At 39.7% G+C, this 26,526-nt stretch overlaps 1 protein-coding gene across 1 annotated transcript in view; it reads right to left on the reverse strand.

Annotated features, from left to right (window-relative positions):
* Positions 1-424: 424 nt before the first annotated feature.
* Positions 425-26,526, reverse strand: part of LOC146439296 (uncharacterized) — a 223,307-nt gene continuing 197,205 nt past the window's right edge. The window contains exons 11-13 of the mRNA XM_085054974.1: positions 22,665-22,869; positions 6,667-11,358; positions 425-3,580 (exon numbers count right to left, since the gene is read on the reverse strand). The gene's annotated coding sequence lies outside the window, so the exon portion shown is untranslated. The remainder of the gene's footprint in view (positions 3,581-6,666; positions 11,359-22,664; positions 22,870-26,526) is intronic.

Below are 26,526 nucleotides of genomic sequence, written 5' to 3' on the forward strand. Positions count from 1 at the left end.
GAAGAGGTCACTGTATCTGAAACAAACCTGAACTTGCAGCCACAGTAATAAGTAACTTGAATGCGAAAAAATAACCAAGCAATCTTGCCCTAAAGTCAGCCTGAACCAGTTGATTTTCCTCATTGGACCCCTGCAAACGAGCTAAGTGGAAAATGGAAAGCATCTACTTTGGGGAAGACAAAGAGGAGCTTTTAGTCTGATAAAGGCAATCCCACACAAGACCCACTCTGCCTGACCAGGTGACCCCACTTCTCCCTCCCCAACACCTGCACGCTCCAGCAAACTCTGTCTCTTCTCCCAGCTCTTGGGAAGGAGGGGAGAAGTTTGCTATAGGGAGAAAGACTTTATAGCTCACCAGCTGTGTGAACAAACTCAGACATATTTGGCTTCTGTGAACTGGGCTAAATCAATGAAACATCAGAGCTCAAACTTGATGCTTTATTTCCTTTAGTCTGAGGTTCTGCTTGCTATAAACGTGATCTGGAACAGCACGTGTGAGACTGTAAAGCAAAAAAGAAATGAAAACAAAATGTGATTGTACATGAGATCAATTCCATGCTGACGTGATAATACGTTCAAAATTCTCATTTCTGTAGAAAGCTGACCACAGGCACTTCATCAATCAGTATTTCGATTTGTAATGTGTTCCGTATGGTTCTCTGTCATTACTTAATGGGGAACATCCCCTCTGAAAACATCTGACTCTGAGCTCTGCACAGAGAGAGCTGCTCGTGTTTCAACCACGTTTCCCAGAAACTGAACACTCAGCAACATATTCATTTTAGTGACAGCCACCACTAATGAGAAACAGCCATGCGTTCGTTGAACCTTTTACAAGCCAAAGAAATTTGTATTAGCAGCAACAAAAAAAAAAATCTCAGACTCATTTACATGACAACTGAATCTCTAGAATCTCCAAAATCTCGATTTTAACATCCTAGAGATCATACTGGGTTGGTGTTTGTATTTCTCTATTTTTTAATTTTATGGTTTCTCTCTCTAGGTTTTTGGGGGCTTTTTGGTTATTGGGGTTTTTTTCATCTCTAGTTGGGCCAGTTGTTCTGACATGTGTTCTGCATATCAGGAACAGGAAGCTGGGGCATGCATTGGAGGGTTTATCACAAGTTGAGAGCTGGTGGAAAAAAATCAGTCCATCAGAAGTAAAAAGCTCACACAACAGTCAGTGATGGCATTCGATCAGAAAGGGCCTAAAGAAAGCAATTAGAAAATCTGAGGCATTTTATTGAAGAGCTATATTATTTTCCTGCATCAGTCTTCTTTGCTCAGAACATCAGAGGATTACTAATCTCAAAACTTCTTGAGTTTTGTTGTTTTGTTTAAGGTTTGGGGTTTCCAGGGGGTTTGGTTTTTTGGGGGGTGGGGAGTTATTTGGTTGGTTTTGTAATAAAGAGGAGCAGCTGTGCAAGATTTTGAATTACCAATATATAGAATTTTTTAAAAACTACCCAACCTGTAAGACACACAAGTTGTGAGGAAACTAAACTTTCAGACTACATGTGAACAACAACTGTTCCAGAAGACTGGTGGTAACAAGTGCTGTGCCTTTATTTAGAAGAGTCTCTACTGCTTGTTTAAGGCATTTATTTGAAATAGTCATTAAAATCAAAATAATAAAATGACTGAATGTTCAGGATGCCACAGAGTCAAATCAGCAGAATTTCTACAGAGAAAAGCTGTGCCTAACTAATCCTCTAAGACATATTTAAATCTACCAACAAGACATTGACAAAGGATAATTGATTTCCATAGTGGGCCTGACAGACACAAAGCAAGATACCAGGCAAGACACAGCTATGGTAAGAATAAGATCAGCAAGTCTCCCAGATCATGGGTCAGATTGTCCCTTACTCCCAGGGACTTCAGCAGGATTTGTTCCAAGAGTAAATGCTTAGAAATGGAAGGAAGGGTTTTTCAACTGCTTAAATTTATGTTACGATCTTCTTCAAGGCAGCTTACAAAGAATTTCTAAAAAAAATTTTAAAAGAGTATTTTAATTAATAGTATTTTGACAGCTAATCAAGTCAAAGTCAGAGATGAAAAGTCAACTCATATACTACGTTCAAAGCATGATTAATTAAAACTTCTCATTTTTTGAAACATACTTCAAAGGAACATATTACTTTTCATCACACTAAGAAAGTTTACATTTGCCTCCTAAATTCACTGCTTTTAAAACAATGGTCCCTCCTGAACCTCAGTTTAGCTCCAACGGCAATATTTCCATCTTCACTATAGAAACCAATAATGTTCTTGGCTGTTCGTAAATAAAGAAAGAAATAAAATCCCAACTTCACAAGTGACACCAAGGCCACCTAACTTTTTGTGGATTACTTACCACGGAAGAGTCAAGAATTCCATCTGTTAGGGTAGTAACCACCAAAAAACTCTTAGAAAAAACATGGTGTGCGCAGCTGAGTCTCTGAAAAAGAATATTTAAGCAAGGACTTTTATAAAGGATCAGAATGTTTCAAGCACTTTGAAGTATAAGAGACAACAAAGTTAGAAAGCTGAAATTAAAAATCTTACTATCTGAAGAAAAGCATTTGAGGCAAAAGATGGAGAAAATACTATAACTAGAAATTAAAAGAAAGCAGTTCAGAGAAAGGCATTAAACAGAGATCAAAGCATCTTGATCAGCATTTGCAGGTTTACATAAAGGACAGTTACTGACCTCCAAGATGTCACAGGTATCAGAAAAAAAAATGTTACAGAAGAAAAAATGGTAGACCATGAAAAACAAAAATAAAAAATATTTAGAGGTTTGTTGATAGATTTCTGAAAGTAAAGCCAAGGAAAAGGAAATACAAATGTTGTAATGTATAAGCAAAGCATGCACTACCCTGAGCCTAAGCACCAAGACCAGGCATCAACACAGCCCTAGCAAGAAAAACAACAAAGTCACAGGGCACATGTTAAGTATCAGGCTAATCCAGGTAACCAGCTTGAAGGTGCAAAAAAATAAGGTTGAAATGATGTTTCCTCAAAACAAGCAGCTGATTGGAAGCACACCTGAAGCTGACTTTTGGTGACTTTTCTCACCACATAGCTGTTCACTCAGATTATTCTCTTGACCTTTTAGCTGCCTTCATTCAGGAAGTTCATGTGTGTTGAACTTGGTCTTTTTTGTTTCATTTCATCTCTTAGCTGTCACAGAATTACTTTTCCACCTGGAAAGAGCTTGCAGGCTTTATGCATCTCCTGTTCCTGTGGGGTGTTTCAGTGTGTTTCCCAAAGATGTTGTCAGAGGTAAACTTCAACTACTACACATGTTCAGGGGTATTTCCTTCTAAGCACTTACCTCTGAAAAACAGATTATGTCAGATTTGACGATGGCTAAATTTTGAACTGAAATTTTCAGAGTTCCATTTTTTTCAATAGGCTAAAGCTGTCAGGGATGCACCCAGCTGTTTGGAACCCAAAACCAGGGTAGTGGTAACTAAGGGTCTGCTGCTACCAATGTCCTACCTGATCTGGTGCAATCAGAAGGATTATCCCAATCCTCCTGCAGTGACAGGGAGCAAGGTAGAAGTGTTGGGCCGTGCATATGCATAGTACCGGTCTGTCAGGAAGAAATTATTCAAAGTTTACTATACAAAAAGGTAAAAAGGTAAAAGTGAGATGAATCACGAATTATTTTAGTCGCATTAGTAAATGTTCAGCTAGCTTGCTCAGATAAAATCCTGTTCCCATTTCTTCTGAGAAAATTAGAAAGGCTACATATATGTGTGTAAGTATTTCTAAACAGCAGCAGTAAATAGTAATCCCATGTGTCCTAGGTTGCAATATAGATGTAAAGTATTCTATTACCACCAGCTGTGGGCCGTTATCCTGCTATCACCTGCTAATGACCCACCCCACATGACAGGCAATGGGCCATCAGGGACCCACCGTGTGACTCATGGATTTATCTCATCCCATTGTGGGATGCTCTGCGGGGGGGGGGTGTTTGGTTTGGTTGGTGTGGTGTGTTTGGGTTGGGGGGTTGGTTTGTGGGACTAGATCTTCACAGGATCACCGCTTCAACTGGACTACTTCAGTTGGACTGCTACTACCACCCTAACAGGGTGTTAGGTTGTATCTGACTTTGTCAGTGCTTTTCCTTGTATTATTTCACTTATTTTTAATTTCATCCTTGACTTGTGATCTCCCACTGGTTTGTTTTTCAAACCAATACACCATAGTACCAGAAAATGTGCAAAACATGTTATTTTGCTTTTCTTTGAATTACTGTATTCATGTTAAATGTCATAATACTGCCACCCTCATAGGAAGTGAACAAATTGAGAGGCCAAACTCTGGCTAGTTGCTTGTGGGCACAATTTCATAAAACTGAGCTTTGGATACTCTACCTGTCCAACACTGTCTCCCTGATGGTAGATAGAAGGTACAGTTCAGGATTTTATTTCTTACAGGGAAAGTTAAAATCCTGATGTTGAAGTAGGTAGGCACACTGATCCAACCAACATGAATGGGAACTGCATCAGGTTTGAATTTGGAAGAATGGATTTCAGTTGTTTTTTCTTTGGAGGGGTTCAAGGCTTCTTACCATAGGCAGAGAAACAGAGCTCGCAAGGACTCATTTCTGATTTAATGCTGAACTGAATGGAAGCTCACCTTGCTCCTTCTGGACTTAATCACGTTCCAGAAAAAAGCCTGGGACCTCACTGACAGACAAGGGGTAAATGAGTAGAAAAGAGTCTTTACAAAGCCTCTGAGTGAGTTGTTCCCTGGTTCTGTTTCAGTAGTTTACTGCTCTCAATCAGCCTGGCCCGGGGAGGAGACACAGTGTGTGCTATCCACATTCATTTTGCCAGGTACCTGCAGGGCAGCCAGCCTGGGGCTCCTGCTGCTACCACAGCTTCCCATGGCTGATAACTAATTCATTACAGCTAACGAGCTCTGTCCTCGTGTTCCCATTACTTATTAGGATTATTGTTGTGACTACTACGTTGCAGTAGGCTAAATCCCAAGCTCCCAAGTTGCCTTTTATTCACACAGAATTCTTCTCAGTAGGTAAAACCTGACTTGGGCATGATCATTTGGTCAGCATTACTCTTCCTCTTCCAGAGCTATGTGGCTACACCATTCCATCCACCAGTAATAAACTTACCTAGTTATTTTGCAAGAACAGATGGGCTGCCACACTCTTCTTTGACTCTGAGGGTAGGGAAAGTAATTTCTAATTGTATTATTGTTTTGGTTTGGGTTTTTTAATTTAAGAGTGAGAGAGAGGGTGACTCATGTTCTGTTTGCAGTTCAACAGCTGCCTCCTACTGTCCCCCTGAATCATCAGTTTGCTTGCAGCATTGCTGCCTTGGTCTTTATCGTTTGCAGAAAGGGCCTGATTAACCAGCCCTTGGTTTCATAGCCTTATAAAACATTCTTGCACAATTGGGCTAGCCAGCTTTTGTTAAGAAGGGCTGCAGTGAAATCTGAGAATTGGATTGCAAGGGGAATTTGCAGCGTCAAAAGAGTTTAATCACAATTATTCTTTTCACTCCTTTTGGCGCTGATTTAAGTGCTTGCTTTGATATGAGGTTAGTATAGGAAAGAAGAACAGTCATTTTTAAAGGGATCTTTCTGCAGCCATAGCTGCAGCCACAGCTGAACATAGCTGCCATTTATGTATTACATGTCAGCCTCTTCAGCTTTCTGAACTTTCACTTAGTAGAATATCTTCTTAGTTCTTGAAGACCAGTATACATCTGCCATGCACAAGATTAATAAAAAAGTGGCATAAAAAGTGGATGTATAAATGTTGAAAATTTCAAAACTGTGAAATAAATTTTTGAAATGGGAATTGAAAACTATCAAAAAAATTGATACAAAATTTCAGGTATGCCCCCCTGTCTCAGTCTTATTTTCTGAGGTATCACCAGCAAGGAATCCCTGTAAATGGTTGCTGATGACACAGATGAACCAGAAGGTAGGAAGTGCAGGTTCAGGTCCCACAGGTGAGATTACAGAATGTCATTTTGACCCTCTTTTCATTAAGTGTATAGACAACAACCTCCTAAACACTTCTGGGTCCTGTCACAATCTGAACTCTGTAGATGTAGCTTTGAGTGCATAAAGCAATTTAGAGATTTAGTGAAGATATCCTGATTTTCAATACATTAGGTGTTCACTATGGGCATCTGAGACTTTTGCCCCATTATTAAGCCTGACCTTTAGTACGCCCTGTTCAGCATCCTTCAGTAACTTTGAGAGGGAATTTATACCATACTTCTTGCCATGTGTGACTAACATAGCAATGGGGTTGATTTTCTGATCTTGTCATGTGCCCTCTCCTTAAAAAGTGCTCTACAACAGTTATTAGTGACAAAAACAATAACCACCACCCTTAAAAAGTGCTCTACAACAGTTATTAGTGACAAAAACAATAACCACCACCCTAATTTATGTTATTAGTTACATGGAGTCACATGACATTATTTAACATTGGCTCTGCCCATAAAAACTATAATTGTCCCCCAAAATACAAATTACTTTTATGTCTAAGGAAGACTGCTAACAATAAAAAATGCCATATTTATTAGCATTAGCCCACTTAAAGGGAATACATGAAGTCTCATAAATCTTATATTGCTTATGCAATATGTAAACACTAATTTCATATCACATATGTTACCTGATATTAACAACCTTTTCAGTGTGTCAAAGTAGGTGTCACCATCAAAGAGCAACTATTGAATATATTCCTTAAAATATGAGAAAAAGGAAAGCTTAACTTGGAAAAATACAGATAAACATCCTCTCGGCCATCACTGTTTGACTGATTAGACACTAATTTCAAAATACATAAAAAACATATGCTGTGTTATATAAATATAATATATCAGAATTATAAAAGTATAGTAATAGCTGTTTCTGATTTAATATTGTCCTTCCATAGGCAGTAAAAGCAGAAAATTGTTCAGATCTCTATTCATGTTTATAGATTTCAGCATAAGATAATCAAATTGTGATGAAAAGCACTCTCGTGCTTGCTCAACATGGCATATTTTAATATGTAGTCAGCATAGTACTTCTGACATCTTATAATCATGCTGTTTTCTGTTTTCAAAATATTTAGATATTTAAAAACGTGGTGTTAGGTGTTTTAATTAGACTGATGTCACCAAATAAGCTTTATGGGAATTCAAAACATGACTTTTTCGTATATCTTTAATCATTCCCTGAGTACAATGCACATATGAATCATTCATTATGATAAATAAAGGAAACCATTTCCCAGCTTGGTGCATATTCATTCAGGATTCACAATCCCTTCCATTAATAACTGTAAGTATATTTTGCTGAATTTGTGTTGAGGAAGTTAATGCCCCAAAATCAGCATTTTCCACAGCAGCCCCATGGATGGTGCTCAGCCAAAGGCACAGCTGTTTGAGCAGCTCTTTGTGTGAGTTACCAGGGAATGCCCACAGAAAGCCTGTTTGTGTGCTCCTCTGGGGGAAGGGCTTCTGCACATGCACTGAAATGTATTTGCTACTCATGTTGGACAATCTCCTTCCAAGTTTTGAATCTCCTGGCACATCTTTATACTTCCTGATGACCTCATCATCATCATATAAAACATGACTTGAAGAAAGAGAAAACAGGTGGAGGCTCAGTTTTAGTGCTTCCCATTCTGCCCTCACTGCTCCTTCCCACCAGGCTGCCCTCCTTCTCCTCCTCCCTCCTCATTTCAGCTACCCAACAAAAATCAACAAGTGAAAAACTAACCAAGGAAATGTTTCATAAGAAAAAATTCTGTGGCACCCTCTCCCTGACACACACACACACAAAAGGCAGCTTTAGTAATAACCACAACCATCCAGTAAACCCAAAAAACACAACAAAATGAACATAAAAAAGTGTGAACTGCTAAACTGTGATATTCGCTTAGTTCTTGGCAGGACAGTTTTAAAATAAGTAGAGTTGGCGTTTTAGTAGAAATACACACTTTTGCTTTCTTTTTCTTTCTCTTTCTCTTTCTCTCTCTCTTTCTCCTGCTTGTTTCCCCCCTCTTTCTTCTTTTTTTTTTTTTTAACTAGAAATGAATTATATTTGAAGCTCAGTGGAGCATAGATAAATGCGAGCTAACATATTTTTAACTTGATTACATTCTGCAGTGATGTATAGAGGCACATAGCTACAGTAAGTGATTCCATGGAGAGAGAGAGGGGGATGGAGGGAGGGAGGGGAAAGCCCTCTGCGAATATGATAAGGAAAGCTGGGATGAATTGTGGGCTCTGTTCTCTGTTATCCAAGGGTGGCTAGCTGCTGCTGCACTAAAGGCCTTTATTCCCTGCCTGTGGGAAAGTGGTGGGCGAAGGCTGCGTTCTCAGTTACACTGCACATGCAGATTTTAATTAGCTGGATTAAAAACAAGACCGTATCATGTCCTTTAGCAGTATTCTATCAAGAAACAAAAGATTTTCTTTCCTGGCTTCTGCAAGCAGCACAGTACAGCATTAATAAAAAAAAGGTCATGGCAGTTCAAGATGAAAGGTCACACATGATAGAAACTCTATGTGAGGGGGACATCATGTTTATCTCTGTGATAAAGGAGCTCTGTCCAGGCAGGTCAGCATGCCGTGCCTCAGCAATAGGAAAATATAAACATATAGAGTGGATAGCTGGCGGAATGGGGAGTTTGGAAAAGTGAGTTCAGTTGTGGAAGTAGAGAAAGGGGTCTGGGGGAAGGGAGTGAATTGTCAGAGAGAGAATATAAGCTGAAAGGATCCAGCTTTAAAACAGCCAAAGAGGGTCAGAAAGAGCCTGAGATGAAGCCTGGGGTGATGGCTGCAGAGCACAGCTCAGAGCCTGTGTGCAGGGAGCAAGCATCGAGCCAGCAGGCAGGGACTACCAGCCCAGGCCGCTGGGCTATGTCCTTGCACACCAAAGCCACTCACACATGGGCAGAGCCTGCACCCTCCTTCCACAAAGAGACCATGGACTCATCCCCGGGTCGAGCTTCAAGCCTCTAATTCCAAAGGCTCCCCAGACCCAGTGCTTGGGCTGAGGCTTGGGTTTTTATGTTTTATTTGGACCACCACTACTATTGTGTTGGGGGTTTGTATCTTAGGTTCTTGTTGTTTTCTTTTCTTTTCCTTTTTTTTAGTGGGGAGCCAGGCTTTCCCCCAGTGAAGGCCAAAGGAATCTGCGTGCACTTCCAAAGGAGAGTTAGCAGCTCTCTAACCCGCAGCCTCCAAGGCTTTGCCCTGGAATGCACCAAGAGTTTTCAACACCACCATTATCAGTAGGAGGGAGATGCAAGCCCTCCTCAGTTTCTCACAAGACCAGACTGCAAAAATAAACACATTAGGGCCTCACAAGCCTTAACTGATGCAATGGTCTCAGTAGGTCTGAGTAGAGCCACTGCCATGTGCAAGCATGCATGGGAGAGTGCTTTAAGATTGAGGGGCAAGACAGAAAGGGAAGGAAAAGGGAGGCAAAGTTAGATAATGTCAAATGTTCCTCCTCTGCTTTGCCATACTTCTTGCTTTTCAAAATCCAGCTCAGCAAAAAAATACCAATTTCTGAGTATAACCTTCTGGGCAACAACTTGGTTCTTTTCTTCATAACATTTTCAATTAATAAGATTTGCACAGCCTGGGCTAGGTATGACTATGTATATGTAGGTCTTTACAACCTCCTTTATGAGACTGATCCACTAATATGTCGGTTAAGAAACAGTCTTTTTACCCAAAAAGGAACACTGGTTAAAAGCACACAATCAAGTTCTAATAGTTCAGGAAGATGTTGCACATCAAGTGACCACATTAATTAAGAGCACACTCAGCCTGTAGCGAACCAGATGCAAAATTTGCATTACCTAAAGTGTTGAAATCAGTACTTGTCAGCTTCAGAAATTCAAACATATGGCTGAGCTCTAAGAATAGTAAGGGCTAGTGCTGGAAACCAGAAACCTTCTGGATAAAACAATACAGTTTGTTTCATTCTGAGCAGCAATTCAGGATAGTAGTTACCTACCAAACCGATAACGCAATGATTAAATTGTCCCAAGTCTGCTGCTGCTGCTGCTGAGATCATTGGAAAATCATGGTTTAATTCAATACACATAGGTAATTTTCTGCAATCTCAGTAATACAGCATGGCCTAATATGATAATTTTGTACGATGAGCTTTTTAAAACTACTTGGCCTTCACTGCCACTTGTCTTCAGAATAGAGAAAAAGATTATAGCATGAATTGCCTGATTCTGATTTATGTTGCTGCAGGCAGAAGTATAACACAGTACTCTGAAGTGCAGTGTTCCATGGGATAGCTCAGGGTTAGCTCTACAAGCACAGAGCACCAACTCTCCAAACTACCCCACACTCTATGAAGGACATCAGTCTTATCCAAACCCACCCCCAGTGCTCTGAAAAAGCCCATGATATAAGAGCCAACAAACTCATATCCTTTGTGCAGGGTTTAAAATAAATTGCCATCCCAGTCATGTGAAATAAGTTGCCACAGAAATAAAGGGGAGTTTTATGTTCACATCAGTTTAGCATGCTTATGTAACCTCAAGCACTGGTGTGTTTGTATCTCAACACCTCATTGCTTTTTACCCCTATATCCAAACAGGGTGCTGGTCACAAGAGTTCTTAGCTATGTGCTCAAAGCCATAGGAGATCCTTCATCAGGGAGGAGAGCTGAAGCTGGCTTTTCCAGAAGATCAGCTTGTGTGAAAAACCTCTTGGTAGTTCAAAACTGGCAAGTTTTGAGCAGGCAGCAACCCAATTTTATTACTCCATGAGATTTCAAAAATTTTCAGTGCTCCTTTGGTAAAAATTAAAATGAGGAGAAGGATCCAAATGTAAAAGAGGTGAACAACCTAATGATTTTACTTCTCAACAGCTTCTGGTCGCTGAAGCCAGTAGGGGTTTCCTGTTGACTCCTGGCAGAATTACTGAGGTTTCCTTCTGACACTAAATAAACTAAACCAGACCAGCAAGGCATGGGCCTGAAATCATCCATACTATTAAACTGGTGCCTGGCATGGTTTTGGTGAAAGCCTGCTAATGGTCTTCCAGACAATGCCAAAGCCCAGCTTGGGTATTGACTCAGGTCAGGCACCATCTCCAGCAGATATTTTGGATGTGGCCACAGTGATTTGGAGGGCAAGAAAGTTTAGCTGCTTGGATTCAAGCTCTTGCATGCCAGCTGGCCTCCAGGAAAAGTCTCTGACTAATTTTGTTTAATAGATTGGATGTAGTCAATGTGCCCAGGTCTTCCTTTCCTTCCAGTCTTGCCTAAGCCAGCAGTCAGTGCTTCCAAGCCTTGGCAGTGTGGCATGGTGTTCAGTAGGGTGACAGAAGTGACAGAATTTGACCATGCAGCTCTCTGAAATGCAACAGATTTCATTATATTTTAAAGCACTATACTTGAAGAAGTGGATCAAAGCAGACCTAGAAGTAATAAAGAAACAAAAACATAAATTGACACAAACAATTGAAAAATGAATAGACCAATTAGTTTCAATTAATTCAGGGCTAGTTCTCCATTACTATAAAGCTGTCTGCAAAATAAATAAATAAATAAATGGATAGTCTTTTTTTATAAATACAAATGGTGATATTATGTAAATTCCAGGTACACTGTTAACAACATTAAAATTAGAAAGCATTACTTTAAATATAACACAAAATCTAGTAGATTCTAGATGGAAGAAAACATTTTAAACAAAGACCTTCTAGTTTAAAGCAATAATCGTCAACATGAGGCTTATATATAGTATGTGGCAGCTGTAACAACATTCATATCTCAGAGTGCCTGGTCTTAGGCAGAGAAGGGAAGTGCTGAAAACAGTAGCATTCCTCATGGATCTGCTCCAGATCCCACAGAAGTCTGAGAGAATCTACACTCCATGCTTGCTTTCACACTTGGGCAGCACAGCTAATGTTGAGCAAACAGACCACAGCTATGTGGCTCTCCCAGCAAGCCAGGCACATAAGAAAAAAATTCTGTTCCCTCCCTAAAGTCAGGATTTGGGTGAGGGGGAGGAAGAGAAACACAGAAGTAGCACTACAGGTACCTGGTTCTTTCAGCAGAGTCTGTCTTGCACTGCCCCTGACAACTGTCACAGCCTAGAAGTCCTCCAAGGCCCACCGGCTAAATAACCACAGTGGAAGTTGGTTTTTTTGGGGAGAAAAGGGAGTATGGTTTTATTTATTATTATCATTAATATGATGTTGCAAAACATTGTTCTTGCTAGAAATAATCATAACATAATATCAAATCATCAAAACGAACATGAGTCTTGGGCTCAGCTGGCTTACATGTTCTGGAAAGGTCATTAGTTTAAAGTTTCTGCTGCTGGGAACTGAGAAACAATGCCATCTCTCAGGAAACAAATCCTTCTTTTTAATGCTGCCCTGCCCTCCTGATGTTCCTACCGCACTTCAGATTATGTTAAGTGGAAAGACAAGAGAGCTGATCTCTTCTCCAAAAAACGTGGCCATTGCACTGCATAAGAAGACAAGGGCTGGCTCACAAGGAAGATCATTCTACAGCTTCCCAGTGACAGACTAAGGACTGTGAAAAGTGAACCCTGGCAGTTTAACCAGCACACCAGAGAGACAGCAAAAGCACATGTACTCTTCCCTATCCTCAGTCTACAGGAGCTAAAGATCCTAAAGGAGAGCTCCAGCAGGCAGGTTGTATCAACCTAGCAGTGAAGCTCCCTGAAAGTTTGTGTTCAGTTTGCTTAGATTTCCCACAGTATTTTGTGTCAACGAGTCAAGCTAAGAGCACAGATTCTCATTTCTTGATCAGATGCATTCACGCAGACATTTTTTTCCTGCCTGCTCTACACTAGGAAGTCAATATGAGGCAAGAAGCAGCACAGAAGACCTCCCATGGTGGTGCACAGTACTTTGAAGAAATAATAGTCTATTGTGTGCAAACTTACAATCATACTTAGGACAGATGACAGCAGGTAAACTAATTTCCAAGTCATTCTTAAAAATACTAATTCTATCTGTTTAGTTTCTGTTTAGTTGCTGGGCTTCTGTTTTTAAATGTAACAGCACTTTTTAGATTTAATTTCAGTTTGATGGTATCTGTTCCAACCAAAATTACACACAAATATTGGCTTTGTAAACCTCTGACCTATATGTATGATCTGAAACCCCAGGATTAACTTGGTAAGTGACAAATCACTGAACAAAACCCAAAAAACCAAAAAAAAACCAAACCTCAGAACCGATATTAAATGATAAAATAACGCCACAAATGAGAAACCAAAGTAATTTTTGGAAAACATGCTCTCTGTGGATCAAGATTTAATAAAGATTTTCTTTAGAGCCTCAGATCTGATACTACAGTGGCCATAACAGTGTGAAGACACTTTGCTCCCAAAGACCTGACACCAGCACTGCTATTGTGTGGCACAGCTTTAAACCCGCACTGAGGCAATGCTGTAAATCAGAACTCATTCTGCCAAAGTCAATGGAACTAAATGACCATAAAACTGGTGTGAGGCAGAAATCAGGTTGTGAATTTCTAAGTAGAGCTTGCACTTGTCTTACAGCCTGTGTTGGGTCAGGCTGTATTTTATTCATTCAGAGTGTAAAATGAGAGCCTCAGACCAGGAAATAAATATTTGATTGTAGTTGATAGTTGAGCTATGCTTGATATAACTTCAACTAACAACTATCAACTATGATAGTTGATAGTTGATAGTTGAGCTATGCTTGATATAACTTCACAATACTAAACTTTTAGCATAAACTCCTCAGCCCATCTCCAATAATATTGCCTGAATTTAAATGGATGTGTCTGATTCTAACCTCAAATAGCAACTTGCACCATCTTCTGACCAGTCTAATGACATGAAAACACAAAAGCAACTACAGGCTTCCTTCTTTGACCTGGAAGAGAAACCTGACAAGGTTTCCCCAGAAACAAGAGAAATTACTTACCTCTCAAATAGCAGTAGCAGATTGATTCTGGTCCTTTCTCTTGGAAATAACTTAGTATTTTATATTACACTGCCACTGGAAACAGAAAACTGAGGCCAGGAACCAGAACCTCAGAACAACTGCCATTCCCTCTACTTTTTTAATAAAGGTTTTACTCTCTATTTTATTCCTCAGAAGATAATTTCTGCCTAAATTTTCAATGGGCTGAGGTGCATAATATTGGTTGTTGGCTGGCTAGAAGGGATTTCTCCTTCAGGAGCACTGAGGCACCTTCAAAGTAAGTTCAAAATACAGGTATGAAACTCAGGCTGTCTAAACTGCTCTTCAGAGAACATAAAATCCTCTGAATTCAAGTTTTGTGGCCTTATGAATCCATGAGCCAGGAGAATAATTCCTTGTAAAATGGGCCTTTAAAGCTCATGAAAATATAATCCCAATGCTTGCTAGCAGTCAGAGTGCATATAGGATTTCAAGAGTCCTTTTGAAGGGAAAAATGACAATGTAGAGGATTTTCAGGGTGAATACTGAGCACCCCTCTGACCCTTTCACCTCCAAAAAGGCATAGCAGAAAGAGGAAAGCTAAAGCAGGGTGCAACAAGGATTATCTGATGAGTAGAAAAGCTTCTCTACATGGAGAGTTTATGTGGCAGAGGATTCCTTGTCTTGGAAAAGATGTCTGGTAATTTGTTGACATGAAATTATTAAAAATCAAGAAAGTGTACAGGAAAGAATTATTCATCATTTCTTAGAACACAAAAGCTAGGAAGACTTACTAGGAGGACTAGGACCTGCTAGACTAGGAAGACTAAGGGAGCCACTATTTTGTTTTATACAGACATGCAGTGTTGTAAAGCCCAAAACTCTAAAAAACCCAAACAAAACAGAGTCAGTTATACTGTAAAAAAGACCCTTAAAAGGCTACTGAACATGGAGATATGGATTCCTTCATTATTCCCATCTTTGCATGCATTTTGATAATGTGATCATTTCACTCCACAGAGTTTCCAAAGTCCATATCATTCGATCATTTTTTTTAATTACTTATTATTCCCCACTGTCCAAGGTTATATATTAGGATAGCAGTTTTACATACATATTCAAAGGAAAAATTAACTACATATTAAGAAACTGACACATCCAGACCTGGATTTCAAGTGCTTAAATGTTCAGAGGTATTGTTGTGTAGTAATTTAATACATATCAGGGAGTACACGCAAAAAATTTTCAGCATAGAGCTGCTGATTTCTTACTTCCAGCTACATTGTAATTTTAAGGCCTTTATTCCTGCTGTTTGGTTTTGGCCCTTGTGTGGAAGTGAAAAATCATGATAAAAGAGCAATTTAAAGATGTGAAGAAAAATCACATTTACTCTTGGGGGGTTTTCTTTCCTTTTTTTTTTTTTTCCTTTTTTCATCAATCAGAGATTCCGAAAAGCAAAGGTAAGCCCAGAGTTTTTGCAGCTCCATCCCATAAGCCTCTGCCACTGTACAGAGGAGAGAAAGATATTGGAGAGGAAAGGTAGCAAGCCCTGGCCTGGGTCAAGGAGGTGCATTTCAAGGGTTTCACTGAGCTTGCCCCCTGGCTGCCAGGCTACCCTTGCACCAACTGCCCTTTCCACCCTGTTTAAGTTTCTGTTTTCTCCAGGTGTTAGGGAGCTTTCTGTTTTATGACAGGGTAAATCTGGGTTTGGCAGATATTAAAAAAAAAAAGGTGCATTTCACTTTCTCTGAGAAATGTAAACAGCATCCACCAAGCCAGCACCACCAATTGATATAACAGCAGAGAAAGCTCTGGTTGAAATCTGGATTTCACCTTCTGAGTGGCACATACAGATGAAGAAAGTAAAATAATTACTTTGAAAAGGTTCATCCATTTATCCTGCTGGCACAAAGACCTCCTTTACTTTATTTTATGGGATCTTAAGGATCTCGATTCCCTTTTTCGCTTGTGTAAAAAAAAAATAAAAGATGCTACTATGTAAAAAAAAAGGCATCAAACTCTAAAAGCATTCAGAGAGGGAGCAGTAGCTTTAGCCTTCTGTTTGTGCAATTCCAATAGGTGTATTTAAATGTAAATGCTACCCTTTCACCCTTGAGCCACCTATTCTTGCAGGCAGCAGAAAGAGAGCATTCATGGTATAATGTCTTTATGAGGACAGATCTTATACTTAATTTCTCATGTGAATCCAACTCTTTTATAACACATTTTTGTGAGATTAAAAGAACAATATTAGTCTAGTGGCTCAGCAGCCAGATCACTGCTCTGTCACATGGGAGACGTGGGTTCAAAGGGATGGCAGGCAACTGTGCTGGGAAGTGCTTGATGGAAACTGCAGCCACGGAAAGATTCAGTCCTCCACTCTCACAGAATTGTTTAACCTCCCATTATCTCCTCCCTCAGGACAGACAGAGCCTCTCTCCCTCCAGCTCCTTACTGGAAACCATCCAGCTGCTGCTCCCTTACACAGAGCTATTAGAAGGGTTTGAGACCCCAGCTCTTTAAACCATTTGCATTAGCTTGCGATTGCACAGTAGGCAGGATTTTCAAGAAGGAGAAGGAAGTTTCTGAGGATTCACTTCCAGACAAAGTCCCTGTGCCTGCCCAGTTTTGCTGAGTGCCCACGCACTGAGTCCCAGTGTGTTGGGATTATCCATGCTCATGGCATGGCTGCACTGCACAGCTCTGAGCATGCAGTACCCCAGACTCTGAGCAGAGGCACGACGTGCTGATGAGAGCAACAGAGCTGCTCAAATCCTGGTACAGCAGGGTAGAGTCTCTCAGAACCTAGGGGAACCTAAGTGTTCTGCATTATTAGGGGATTTATTTCTCGCGCTGGGAAAAGCCACAGTCCATTTTGGCCAAGCAAGTTGAAAAATAAACTAGTTAAGCACAGGCCAAGAAAACTGTATCTTACTTTGCCCCTACTGAATCAAAATAAGGCATAATTCTTTTTTCAGAATAATCTTTTTGCCTCAGTCTGTAGGATGGTTACCCGTGACAAACATCAGACTGTGGCTTCATGACCCTTCCACGCAAGAACAAATACATTTTGGAGCATGGCCATAAGGCAGCTGCAAGACAGCTGTACTGTGCACCAGTGTATGTTCAGCACTCCTGATACTAAATAATAATTAGTAGAATTATTATTCTTTTTGCGATTCTTCTCAGAGGACACAGTGATAAGGGGTCTTTGTGCAGAGTGACATTCAAACGCTTAACAATATGATATTTTTCTCCTTGGATCTTACAGCCCAAGTACAAGCCATGCTATTTTCTCGTTCTTTAGCAGCTCTGTGACGCAAGACAGAGAGCTCTGTGTATGCCGCAAGCAGCAGCACCAATGTCAGGCATGCCACTTCCCTCACTTCCCCTTCCCTTGATACACAGCATATGTTTCATTGTGGCACCAAGCACAGGAAAACTGAGGGGAAACAGCCTATTATTTTAGGAGGTGCGGGACCAAGCACCTGGAACGGTGAAATACTTGGAAAGCACTTCTGTAAATGTTTTAGGCTGTAATATATTAAACAATTAAGAGGTGTTGGTATTTCTCTGCTCAAGGGCATTTAAAACAGGGAAGTCCCCTTTAAAGGCACCAGAGCGGAATGTGTATGGTCATGCTCTTTAAAACAAAAACTTCTTGGTTTCCATCCCCCCACCCCTTTCAGCAAAATGTCCAAATTTCAGCTGACTTGCTCTTTCAGCAAAGGAAATGAAGCCAGATTATTTTAATACTGCTTTAGGTGGTTAACTCCTAAAAAAAAAAAAAAAAAAAAGAAATAGGAAAAAACATCCAAAGAATAGAGTTAGTTACCTTGAAAGCTCCATTCAGGTAATTTAGAAAATTGTTTTGCTAATAACCTTAATGCATTGCTTGTGTACCCAGGACTGTCAGCACTACAGGTTACTACAGGTTAATCAGTAAATTGCTGATACCAGCTACAACCAACCCTTAAGAAATCCAGTATCTCTTACGTCTTTGCTTCTGTTTTCCTGACAACAATAAATCAGTCACTATGCAATATCAAATTAGCATGAAAGAATAAGAACTTAATACTGACAATTTTTAGCTGAGCACACAGACAAAATTAAGTGCAGTTAATGAATGCTTAGTTAATTCTTAGAAAGCTCTTCTTCATGCACTTTTTAGCAGAGTGAAATGCAAGTTCTTTTAGACAGGTACACAGAGACAGATATGCTTACACACACATACATGCCTCACACATAGGTAGCCTACATACACATATATACATATAGATAAATTCCAAATAGACAAGCTTTAGGGAGCTTTGTAAGAGAAACAAGAAAAAAATTACCTACTGGTCTCTATAACACCAACAAGTGCACAGATTCTCTGGAAAAACTTCAGAATTGTCTGTTCAAATATTTTCTAAGATTATATTAGCAATCATTTTCACCAAAATACTTCTCTGACCAAAAAAAAAGATGACTTGATAGAACCTAGAAATTGTAAATAGTGGAAAATGCCTGCTTCAAGTTCCTTGTAAGAAAACAAATACAGGAATTGGCAACTTCTGTGCAGTTTTAGCTCCGAAGAAATTATGTCAGGCTTTTGCTTTAATCACTTATCTCAGGGCAGCCCATCAGATTAGCAAGAAGAAGAAAAAAAAAAATTAAAACTTAGTGAGTTACTGGAATCTTCTGGAACTGAAAACTACACAGATGGTCTGCAACATATTTGTATAGAAGATGCTCAATTGTTGATGGGTTCCCAACTATTATAGTAGCGTGGTAAGGAGGCAGATACTGGGCAGTGAGCACTGAGCAACTGTTGTCACTGAGCCTTCCCCTCTTGGCTGCATCCCCACTTGCCCAACGAGCAGTTTTGGTCTCCCAGAGCAGAGACAAAGGTTGCTTTGGAGAAGCCGGGAAGCCTAAGAACACCATGTAGATTTAGGAGTGGATAGGAGGTATTGTGCAGAGGCCATGCCCATTACTCATCCGCTGGCAACGGGCTCTCTTCCTTTTGTCTGGAAAGACGGTAAACTTTCAATGCCATCTGAAAACAGAAGGCCTTTCACAGAGTGCAAGAACTCTGCCATCTCAATCATGTGAAAATATTGTAAACACTTTCCCAGCCCCCATTCAGCTGTCCAAAAAGCAGAGTTAGAAAACACCAAACAAAACAGGAAGGAAAGAAAAGGGTGTGCATTGCGCACTTTGGTTTAATTTATATTTTTTACTCTGAATAGGAATTTTTCTTGGAATTTTCCTTTTTTTTCTTAATGTTAGTGAACAGGGTTAAGTAGCTATTATAGAGAAAAGGCAGTTAAAAGCCTATTCTATGTTTCATTTAGAGGAGAAAAAAAAGGGTCTGGTGCCCAGCAGTTTCTCTCCAGCAAAGCAGCTCTCATATTTCCTTACAGCCCCTGCAAGAATAGATTTCAAATGTGCTATAGGACTTGAATTTCTCTTTCAGTACTTACGTGACCCCCGACTATGAACTTTTTCCAGGAGGGTCTTCTCCCCAAACATTTAAACATCACAAGTGCTGTATTACTGATCTACCACAACTTGTACAGAGTGGGAAAGGGCTAACATTCACAAAGATAAATATGTTGAGAAAATACCTGCACGTGTGTGCACATGTATGTTTACATGTATATCAAACGTACCACACGTGCAAAAGCACACATGTCATTTGCTCAAAATTCTTAAACTACTGTTTTGCCTGAGGACACCTTTTACGTAGGTTGTGCTGGTGCAAACTCTGAATATTTGTTTTTACAGGTATCTTCAGCAAATCACATAGTTATGTAAAAGTGGTGTAGTTCGTTGCTCAAAAAGGTTGTGTTCATTCCACTGAAGTCAGGGACTACTTGAAATTTCGCAGTAACTCTGAACCATGGTAACACATTAGCACCACAATTCTTCACTATTTGTAGTATAAGGTTTTCATTTAGATTGGTCAACTTAACACCAGAGAGGGGCAAAGAAAAACAGCTCTGCTGGTGAGAAATACACTTTGTTCCTTTTTGTTCAGTTTGGTCCTGAGTCAATTCTGAACAGAGGACAAATAGGTTAGCATGAATGTATTCCTGCTCCCTCAAAGGCAAAGGCTCTGCTCCTAACCTAGGAAAGGGTCAGCTGTCACCAGTGACTTCCAGAGGGATATATCTCTCCTATCTTATTTCTTATGAGCATTCAACAAATGATGCATACTGATGGAAACCAGTCCCCAACAGGACAGTGAGAACTGACAGCCACAGGAGCACATCATGTACAGGGAAGGCTCTTCTAGCTGATTTCCCCTCACTCTCTGAGAACGCAGTTAGTTTGCATAAGAAAGAAAGAAGACTTTCTTACTTAAATAGACTGATATGAGTTGTAGCCCAGTTGTTCTATCCAAAAGTAAATGTAAAAATGCAAAACTAGTGATGCACAAGTCCATGAACCTTTAGGCATGTTTGGTGCTCTTTCCCCATTGTGCATATCAAACTAGGCTGTCCTTTGACATCTCTTTGTATGCAGGAGTTCATGTGCACAAGAAACAGAGATCTGGGAGTTCACTGTGCTCTTGGATGTTCCTCAGACCTCTTATGATATTGACTTCAGTATTTTAGGCATCTTATAACTCTCTGCTCTGGCTTCTGCCCCACAAGAGGTAAGACTTGGAAATGCCTTTCCCTGTGCTCGAGATGCACTCCTTGTGCTGGCAAAACCAGCAACTACTTGCTAAGCTGACATTCCTGTTCCTGATTTAAGCAGATTCCAAGGACCATAATGCACAAAAATGCATGAGAAATTTTTACCAAGTAGTGCCAGATGTGGCACATTTGGAGGGCAGCTTTTCCTCACCACCTCTCAATATACACATTATGCAGCAATATGGCCTATTTGATTTAGAAGTTCGTCACTTGAATTCTGCACTCCCCCGAAAAAGTGTATGTTACTATGTTTAGATAATACTTGGTTTTCCTATGCACACCGTGAGAACACATGATCATAGGTTAGAGAGTTAGGAAAAGTAGTTGCCAATAGCTGAAGCAGGGGTTGATAAACTGCCCAGCATTATAAATTCTCAAATGCATTCCTTGGGACTGCCTTGCACATGCTATCTCAATACTCCCATCCTCCCCTCTGCATTTTATAAAAAGAAGCTGCAATAAATTAGAATTTTATGAGACTCCAAATAAAAACCTTCACCAAAATTGAAAACAAGACATGGATGTAGAAGCATATGGAAGGTTTATGAGAGCAGAGGAAAAAAATTATCCCAAGGCAATAAAAAACCTGTCTGACTCTTTCTTGGTCTTCACAAACCAAGAATTACTAGAGACAGATGAAGAAGTTTTGAACAATACAGTACATCTACTAGCAAAGAGATATTATAGTTTTTACTTATTCTTCTGATGCAAGGCAGCCTAGTAAGAACTACTCTAAGACACATTTTCTGAATTTCTTTATAAAATACTTCAAAGTTATATGTGGAAATGAGATACCTTTCTGCTTTGATCCTTAGTATAAGGCTAACCAAGCAGAAGTGGCTTCCTGGCCTTTCATACAGTTTTCTTTGGAAGTAAACACTGCACCCTCTGAATTCTTGAACTAGCATTTTAAGAATTTTATGGGATAAAGGCAGTTTTGTTTAATTTATATTTTCATCTTTGTTCCAAACCTCAGAGTGATTAATTCTGGCCACTGTATACACAGTTTTACTCCTAATTCTTTTTTTTTTCCACTACTTGTCCATCCTCACTACTCCCTGCTTCCAGAATGGTGTGGGTATGCGATTTTGTTTAGCTAAATTATAGAGTGGCTATTAGGAATTGTTTTGCTTTATTTTTAAATACAATACTCCACATTCCAGACATTTCTACCAAACTGGTTTGAAAATTAAGAACAGTGCAAGAGATGAAATTCGGGTCTGCTTCGAAAGTGACAAAAAATACTTTAAGAATTTTTAGATTTTTGCTCTCTAAAATGACCAAAACTTGGGGGCTAAGATATGGGGATATGGTTTAGCATGTCATGTTAGGAGTGAGAATCCTGTAGCACATTTTGTTCTATGAAAATAAATGAAGGTTGTGCTCAGGAACCAAATATAGCCTCTGAACTGCTAATTCTCATTTATAGAGGATACAAATTATACTGACCTGTAGCAAACAATATTACATTGGTTTAGAAGTGTAATGATTTTACATTCCTGTTAAACTGATCTGTTGTGAAATGGTTAAAAGTTGTAGCCATTAAATTATCCTTGCATTAAAAATTAATTCAAATTGTGTGTAAGTGTGTGCAATGGATGGCAAGGACTGCTCATCATGCCACATCCCTTGGCTGCCAAAGGCAAATAAATTCTAGAGAGAAGGTGAGAAAACAAAGTCGAAGACATCCCATCTCAGAATGGGAGAAGTGTTTTTACAGAATAGACAAGCTCATGGTCTGGGGAGGTGGTGTTTCTACAGAGAAGCTGTAGAAGCTGCCCAGGGCTCTGTGCTCATAGGATCTTGGAAACAAGATCCATCTTGGATCACATCTTGGATTCCATCTTGGAAACAAGAATGTACATAAACATCATGGAAAGGAACATCTGAAGGTACCTGGGGGTTTGCGTCTTCCCTTAGATACAATCGTACTGAAACTCAGGGGGCCTCCCCTCAGTGCTAGGACTTAAGCAAACACCATAGAAACATCATTCTCTCAAAAGAAAACCGAACAATATTGTGTCACAGAATTCATTAAGAGCCCTTGTTCACATGGTACCTTACGGAAGTTGAGAAGAATTAAGATTCTTGGGTATTCTTCTGCTTCAGTGAGGAGTGGTGATAAGAGAGGAGAGAGGAGCTGTTCAGTCCTTGAATAGGATTGTGCCTTACTTCTATTTTATTCATTTTGAATGTCCTTTGTTTCCTTCTCTTCTTGTATTTCAGCTCAGTCCCTGGTTTCCTGTGTGCAGTCCCACTGACATCTGCAGAGATGGCAGAATATTGCAATTTTCAGATATTGAACAAGATATCCATAGTTATTCAAAGATGGGCCTATAAACTCAGCTGCTGAATAAATATGAACTCTCTACACCTTTCTTTATGCCATAGAGGATGAATTTACACAATTTTACAAGAATTGATGTTAGGGATTTGAGAGTAATGACAAGAAGTTTATTTTCTCTTCATTGATTACAATATCTGCAAGAATTTTATTTTTTTCAGAGACCATTCCTAATGGATATTCTTTCATTCTGATTATTTTGCCAAACAAAATATTCATACCTAAATACTGAAAAACTAAAGAGCACTACAGAGAAAATCAAGCAGTGCTGGGGGTTTTTATTAAAATCTTCTGGATGACAATCCCAAGCAAAGGCAGGAGCCCTTCTGAAGTATGGTGCCTAGCTAGGACTCACACCTTTCACCAGTGGTGCTCCATGGCCATGAGTTCCTCCCTCCCTGAGGCACTCAGCTCTGGGTGGGGCATAAGGGATGAGTGCCCCATTCATCTCAAAGGAGTCTCCCAAAGGGAGGGTGGCTACAAGTTCAGCATTGTGCACCAATTCCATAGTTTCCCAAGGCAAATCTTGACTCTATTCCCTCCACATAGTTCATGTTGCCTGCTGCCCCAAACATCTCTATTTCCCCCACTCTGTACAAGAACTGTAAGACAAGTCTAAACACAGCTGTCAAGTTCTAAAATCAGCATCAAAGCTCAGTAAAAGCAAGAGGGAAAAACAATATGCTTTGTTAAACAATACTGCCTCAGATCTCAAAGGGTTATACAATGAAAGTAATACCCCCTTTGAGTTCTGTATGTGGCAAGCATTACCTAACATCCTCAGTCAGAACCCCACTGTTTATGAGGTGATGAGAAAAGAATACAGCTCCCTCTTGTCAGTAGGACATCTCCACTGCCCTGCAGGAAATTTTCTTGCTATATTTCAGATGTATTGAATCTTCTAGACATTAGAAAAGCAAAACATGCTCTGTGCACTCTGGAGCCATCACCTCTCTTGGTCAGTTCATAGGTTTGGCAAGGTCACAGCAAACACCCTTTTACATCATAAGTCTTACCTTTAGGCTGTTTTACTCCTCCACAGGAACCCAAAGGGATTAAAACAGGTTTATCAAACCAGAAATAGAAATATTTATGTTTGGAAACATTGGTATTTCTAAACATTTCTCATTTCTTCCCTTTCCCACTGATACCAATTCCCAGTCTTTGAGCCATGTGAAGTGGCTTAAAAGTTACTTCTCAGGGAAAAAAAAATTTGCCTGAGAAATCACCCCACACACATAATTAAGGCTTTCTGCAGCACTACAGGTATTACAGCTACCACTGTGTATGTGTACATACAACATGTATTTATGTATTTGTGTGGTACATATTCATTTTGTCCTATACAAGTCAGCTATCTTTTTTTTTTGTTTTGTTTTATAGACATCAACTTTTATGTTTAGTATGAGTCCTTATGGTAGTCTAATATGATTATCTATTTAAAGTAAGCTACCAAATTCACCAGATCATTGACACACCAATTTCAGGATATTTCTTTGAACTCTAATAAAGATGCAGAGGTCACCTGAACAGCTTTTATTGGAAAATCCATTTCTCCTCTTCGTTGAGCAAGGAGAGAAGCTTAGAGCTGACACCAGAGACACTCAGTGCCTGCTTTAAAGGAATCTGAGGTGAGCCTGGTTCTCTCCAGAGCCTCCCCAATGCTTTTCTGGGAAAGACTTTGAGCCCCTGTGTTGGCCCAGAAGCAACAGGTTCAGGAAGAAAACATAAGTATATTGAATGGCATAAGAGTTTTTTTAAAACACCGGAATGAACAGAACAGTTGCACAAATTTTGGCCCTAATGGGTCTCTGAGTGGGCAAATCAACCTCAGCATTTGCTCATGCAGCAGGATGGATGCAGCCAGGGAGGACTGAGAGACATTTTCGGGTCCAGGCAGGAAGAATGTTAGAATCTTAGCTTGTCTTCAGTAAAACAAATGTGGAGGAATAGGGGGAAAGGAATCACTTTAACCTTGGTACAAAATAGCTACTGCATGGCATCACATATCAAAGTCTCCCTAAATGAGCATCCCAGGCCATCATTTGCGTATTCCAGAAATACATACTCTTTCACCAAAATCATTCTTTCCATTCATTCAATTTCCATTTCCTTCACCAGAGAGAGGCTGTGAAATTATGAGCTCCCTGGGACTGTTTCCCCATATGTGCCATTATATCACAAAGCAGCTTATCTCTGCAAAATGCCTGGAGGTCTGCAGAGGGAAAAAGAAAACACACACAGCACCCTTAGCTCCTCCTCCCAGTGCCTGGGCAGGCTTGTAGCTCTCAGCCTGGCTTTTGCTGATATGCCCAGTTTGAGCCCAAGGAAATTCCAATGCACTCCTCTTCCTGAGGCTCCCATTTATTTAAACAGGTGGGATCAGGGTCTCTGCACTTCCCAAAGTGCTGCTGCAGCTGATCCAGCAGCTACAGGTATCAATTAAGAACGTGCAATGGGACAAGAGAAACACAGCAGCCCTTTCTAGAGCTTAAGTGCTGGAAAAGTCAAAAACATTGCTCAGATAACTCTATAACTTTCTTAACTCAGAAAACCATTAGCTGGCATTGTTGCATAAACTCAACAACAATCTTTTATTTAAGTCTGTCCCACCATTCTATTATCTGTCATTAATTTTCCATATGTTCCTCTCACCACTGCTCTTAGGCTGGGTTCGGTTTACAGGGTTGGATCAGATTTCTTTACAAGCCAGGACATTTGCTGGCTTGCTTACTAGCTTGAGGCCAGTTATGTTTGAGTGAGGCCCAAGCAAAACAAGGGAGATTTGGTGACATTCCAGTGAGTAGGCACCAAATCTACATGATCCAAGGTTGTTGTTTTTTAAAAGTTTTAAATTTTTAAGTAGAAGTTTCTCGATTATTTCAGGGTTTGTTTTTTTTTTTTTTTCATTTCTGTTTGTAAGGGTTTTTTTTAAAAACAGATTCTGGCTGATTCTTGCTCAAAAGTTGCAGCATCCTTTTTCTTATATTAAAGCAGAACTTTTTGTTCTGTTTTCTTTACACTAACCATAAGGCAAAAGTTTCCCAGTTATCTATATTTTCAATCACAGATGGGCAAATTCATCGGTAGATTTGGAAAAGCGTAGCTGATGAGAAGAAAATGAATAAACCATTTTGTTTCTAGTCTTTCTACAGGATAATGAAGTCTAGTGTTTGCAACTCTTTCTTTCAAAAGCAGTCAGAGTTCATGTGAAACCCTCTAATTCAAATCGGATTTCTAGAAACATTCCTCACACTGCCACAATGTAAGTCAATAAAAAATAATTAAAAATGAAGTTTTCTTCCATCCAAGCCTTAAAAATAAAATAAAGTGTACCTGTATAATCACTGATCCTCTAACTATATCCTGGATTATTTCATACCTTTTTTCTCCCTTCTTCTAGTTTTATTATTCTCAGCACATCTGAAATGTATTTCAAATGGTTTGGGACAAGGCCTATTGTAAACTGCCAAGAATACTTGGGGGCCCTATGGAAATGCTAAAGTAGAATTCCGAAAGTAATTTGACACTGAAGGACCTCCAGACCTTCGAAAATCCCCTATTTTATATTCCCCAT

This window comes from Lichenostomus cassidix, chromosome 3 (genome assembly GCF_008360975.1).
Source record: "Lichenostomus cassidix isolate B80296 chromosome 3, HeHo_3.0, whole genome shotgun sequence".
NCBI lineage: Eukaryota > Metazoa > Chordata > Aves > Passeriformes > Meliphagidae > Lichenostomus > Lichenostomus cassidix.